Below are 5,277 nucleotides of genomic sequence, written 5' to 3'. Positions count from 1 at the left end.
CCTGTTTTTTGTTCCATTCATTGCACGGAGCTTGAATAGACCCTAACCTTTGAAGCCCCTTTTTCTCAGTAAATACTTTTCCAGAGTGTGTACAGCACTGTACTTTCTTTTCATTATTTAGATGGGTTAGGAAGGTCCATTTGTATTGAGTTACACATTATTTTAAAGCTTAGAGTCTGCTCTTTCAGAATCTGCCCCTGAAAATTCATGTCTGCCGACTTTTTGTTCGTTTTGTGGTGCAGGGTCACATATTTTCACCACTCGCCCCTTACAATAATCAGTAAGAGATGAATACACAAACACACACATGTACCAACACACACATGCGCGCACATGCACGGGCACAAACACATTCACTGTCAAACGTATCAAATAACAGCACTATTATGCAAAGCATAATCAACTGGCACTCTAGGATGTTTACATGCACAAATTTTATCATCCACCTGTACATAACTTACATACACATACTGTACATGCATGTGAATGCCCATATTAAAAAATACACCTTGAAACACATCAAATACCAGCATATTGGAACATAGTACTATTTATTAGAATCCAGTCACACTCTTCAATTTTTTCCAGCACAGTGTACATGACTTTACTGTAACCAGGAGGTAGTAGAAACGCTGAATCTACACAGAGGGAAACTCCAAACAAGATCCGCTTAACAGGTCCTTGATAAGATCAGGCATCTTATCGGTCTAAACCATAGCCATTGAATTTAGAACAAAATTCTGTTGGGCTAGTTCATTTTATACAGGGGGAAAGTAATCCTTTTTCCTATAAATATTTTAGCCCAAATTACCAAATTTTTGTAAATTTTCATGCAAACGAATCTTGAAATACAGTATGTCCCCCAAAAAAATTACAACGGGACCCCCCGCAATGATTAGCTGGACACCATACACTTAGTGTTGTTCATGTAAATAGTCCTACAAAGTGTACATGTTGCTAAATTGCATTCCAAGTGGCAAAACCAGCCAGTAACCTGCATACTTCTCAGTTTCCAGAGTGTATTAAAATACCGGTACAATAGAGACAATTTAAAACAATAAAAAACAATATATAAATGACGCAAAGGTCTGAGTGCGTCAGTCGGAATTGTGTGCAAAAGGTAACTATGGAATGCTTAACCCACGAGGCGAAGCCGAGTGGGTTTAGGCTAAATTCCATAGTTACCGCATGCACACTATATTCAGACTGACGCACGAAAAGACATATGCGTCATCTGATTTATAGAATGGGTAATTTTCTTGTCAAAAACCCATTTTTCTATCGTGTTACCCGATGACAAAATTACTGGATGTATTTCCTTTTGGCTTGCCGTAAACGGGCATGCATACCTGTGCTTACCGTTTTTACTGGATGCATGGCCAGCCATGCATCAGTTTTTACTGGATGCATGGCCAAGCTGAGTGCGCGAACCTTTGTTACAAGTACGCGTACTCTTGCTAAGTGCGCGATAACATGTTTACCACTGTGACTCGGTGTGCATAAAACACGAAAGGAAAATATGCTAAAAACAGCATATCACAAATAACTTTTTATAAAGAATTGTCATGTGGACGACCAATGTTATGTCACATTATAAATGTACAATTGTACTTTTAATGAAATAAATCATAGAAAACCAAGGATTTACACAGAAATTAAAAAAATCTGTGCTGTACTGTTGTGTATACTGGAAAGTATCAATAGTTTTCAGCTAATAAATTCAACACAGAGAATGATTACATCGCTGTTCGATTTTGAAACAGGCTCACTGCATGATGCACATTCAGTACTTTCATGAAGGTGATGCACCTTTACAAATTGAAAGGGGGCGCACATGTCCATCCCCCATTTGTTCTTATTTCTTTTGTTTTAACAAAAAATGAAATGGGGGTGCGTGCCTGGTGCACACCCCTCGGGATCTGCCAGTGCACAAAGTTCTTGTTGAATGATGATGGGAAATGAATAACCGACAAAGCAACTACAGTCATGTCTGTTACATGGGAGCAGTGATGAAACAAGAAATGACACCCTCACACAAGAATACAGGAAATCTACCAAACCAAAATGTTGCGTGCCTTTTTATATCAAAGGACAATCGCTGATTGAATATTGAGAGTGAAGGTCAAGGTATATGATGCTATTCAAATGGCAATCACTGGCATTAGGAACATTGACCAGTAAGGAGTACACTTGAAGGAGACAAAAAAAGAAAAGATAGAAGAAGAAAAAATTACAGTGCACTCCTATTTGTATTATAACGAAATTCCAGTAAAGCAAAATTAAAATTCAGGCCGCAACATTATCTTCCCTATGTTATTTCATTGTTTAGAAATACTGCTGGTCCCGAGGACTTTGTTATAGACAATGGGAGTCCACTATGCAACAACTACAACCCATAATCCCTGAAATCAGCTCATAATGCTTGGAATCCTGTTCCTGAGATTAGGACTGCGGTTCTAAGCTTCCCCAAAACGTCTCAAGATGCCATGCAAGCTGCCTGGTAGTGTGCTCATTGTTGCCGTGGAACCTCGAGAGATGCCGTACTTTTCCAGCGAAGAGCCACAGGATTCTCTCGTCGAGGAGACTTAGGTGTACCTGCAAAGATTAGAGTATTTATCACCATGTCAGTGTCATTATTTACATTAAAAATGCCACATACAGCTGTAATCATGTATCCACTGGAAAAAAAAAAATCAAATTTATGAGATATTTCGCATCTCACTTAAACAGCAAAATGAACCAGTCAACATTTTGTCCACTTTGACCAATATCTGCGTGAGATCTTTCTGAGACTTTGAATGTAAGAAAAAAAAATGTAGGGTTGGGGGTACCACCTATTGTCACCCTAAGGATCTGTAGCTTGTTTATCCTAAAAATATAGCACAAATTTGCCTAATTCTTACCTCAAATACGCCATAAATACTGCAATTTTGAATGTCGTGACCATCTCGTTATGAATCTCCGTTTTAAGATAGCGCAATTTTAGTGCGTGCGTTCTGTTTTCTTCGCGCAGTTAAAAAGGGTACCTTGCGATCGGCACCCCTCCCCTCCATAGGTAATACACGTGAATTTCACAGCATAGGTAATACACGTGAATTTCACGGCATAGGTAATACACGTAAATTTCACAGCCATGCGTCGTTGCTGAGGGGATGTGTAATTTTTCGCTTGGTTTGTTAGTTTGTTTTTGACTTTGATTATCGTTTCTTCGTTTTTATTGTCTGTATAGCTAATGACACTTAATCCCGCGTGAACCTTTTCGTTCTATACGTAAACAGCCATGATATGCAGGGTGCCGATGGAAAGGTACCCTGCCGATAGGTGGTACCCCTACCATACAGCTTAAAAAATATCTCTACACAATCATAAAATCACCTTAAACAGTACATGTAGTCGTACCTTCATGTTGGAGACAGAAGTTGGAAGAAGCTCGACATCACAGGACTTCACACCAGACTTCACCCAGGAAGATGTGCATGTACACTTAGAGTGGGCCCCTACAACGAAACAGGAAGCGGACAGCATGATGGACCCCTGGACCTCTTCTCGCATCGGCCACCTGCATTAACCATAGATTTTGACGAGAAAGACAATACATGTAATTACAACTCATCACAATAGTGATAATCCACAGCAATAAAACTGAGGTGTGTAAAATTATGAAGTAGAAATTCTATGCAATAAATATTTTGTAGGTGTCAGTCATCCCTGCTATTGAAAGTGCTAAATTTATAGAATATCAAAACTTCAAATATACGAGTCTATTTATTGTTCTTTCTTGTGTAATTGTCGTGACTACATTCGACACAGTGTATACAGATAATTTCTAGTAGGTTGCCTACCTTGTACATTAACTTGTCTACGGTGTCTACAAAGTACACATTGCAATGTGTAGACACCATAGACAAGTTAATGTTAATTTGAACACTTCGAGAACGAAAGCTGATGTTACTACAGCTACGTACATATAGTTTGCTTGATATGATTGATAATTCACGCTAGGATTGACAACTTTTCCAGATTGGAATACTCACACGACGTACAGTACCACCTGTTAAAACCACACTAAATACCAATATTACGATAAATGTGAGGAAAAATTCGCTTCTTGTTCTAATCATAGGTTCAAAATAAGCTTGCGTTTACAGGTAGGCCCTACCTTGAAAGAAAATATGGACAAACATGCAAGGAAAGTTCGTTCATTATTTTCTGCAACTGTACAAGCGGGGAATGTTGAGTGAAGTACATGTAGAAAACAGCCACAATTTGTGCTGTGACAGTGTGAGTGTTACAACAAATCGATCGTTGTGGGGGAATTGCGTTTAGCTGAGGCAATTCTAAGTACCCAGAAAAGAAAAAAAATAAGTCAAGGAGCCATTATGGGTTTGGAATAAATTTTTACACCCACACATTTACTGAAAAACAAAGTTTTAAAAGCACATAACCTATCGTAATCAGCTCAAGATTCACGATCGCCGTGATCAGCTGTTCCTTCGTACAGACTAACATGCTACAGGCACAATTTGCTGTTATTAGATTACTGACACAACAAATCGATCATTGTGGGGGAATTGCGTATAGTTGAGGTAACTTACATACTCATGAAGGATGATAAGTAAGCAAAGGAGCTGTAATTGATTTGACATCATTTTTACATCAACAAATTTACGGAAATACGACGTTTGAAAAGCACAAAACCTACCGTAATCAGCTCAAGATTCGCGATTGCCGTGATCAGGTGTACGCACAACACGCACAACAGTACCAGCAGAATCGACAGTGAACAGGTACTCCTTGATGCCGTGATTTCAGCTTGATCCTTCTTCGAAATTGCATGATGATAAATGTGACCTTCTTTTCCTCTTGTGTGTTGATTTTAAGGCTTCCAATTTCTACCTCAACTTGCTAAAAAACAGTCTAACAAAGCGGAAAAATGTCACATTTCCGTACTGAACAGCAGTCACGATACGTGTGTTGCATGCGGTAAGCCTACACTAGCACTACACACACCGCGGCCGCTGCTGTTATGCAGCAATCCCCATATAGTATAACACGTAGATGGCTTGTAAACAAGGGTCTCCGGCGCGCGCGCGCAGTTGACCAATCGCGCGCGAACAACGCGTATTTCGATCTGGTGTCTTGGTAACGAGGCTGTTTACGCGTCTGGGAGACAATGTGTGTACTATTAGGGTTCAACGCAGAATTTCTTAGACACGATCGCCAAAAGAACTACAGTCATTTTCGCCGTAAACGAAGGGGATTTGGTCTTCGATCAGA

At 39.5% G+C, this 5,277-nt stretch overlaps 1 long non-coding RNA gene across 1 annotated transcript; it reads right to left on the bottom strand.

The window, feature by feature from the left end:
- Positions 1-524: 524 nt before the first annotated feature.
- On the bottom strand, positions 525-5,052 carry LOC140232593 (uncharacterized). The gene is made up of 3 exons (XR_011901495.1): positions 4,703-5,052; positions 3,400-3,559; positions 525-2,595 (listed from the first exon to the last, which is right to left on the bottom strand). It is a non-coding gene; the product is annotated as an uncharacterized lncRNA (long non-coding RNA).
- Positions 5,053-5,277: the final 225 nt, after the last annotated feature.

The sequence above is a fragment of the Diadema setosum genome, chromosome 9 (genome assembly GCF_964275005.1).
Source record: "Diadema setosum chromosome 9, eeDiaSeto1, whole genome shotgun sequence".
Classification (NCBI taxonomy): Eukaryota; Metazoa; Echinodermata; class Echinoidea; order Diadematoida; family Diadematidae; genus Diadema; species Diadema setosum.
This window is presented reverse-complemented; position numbering and strand designations above follow the sequence as displayed.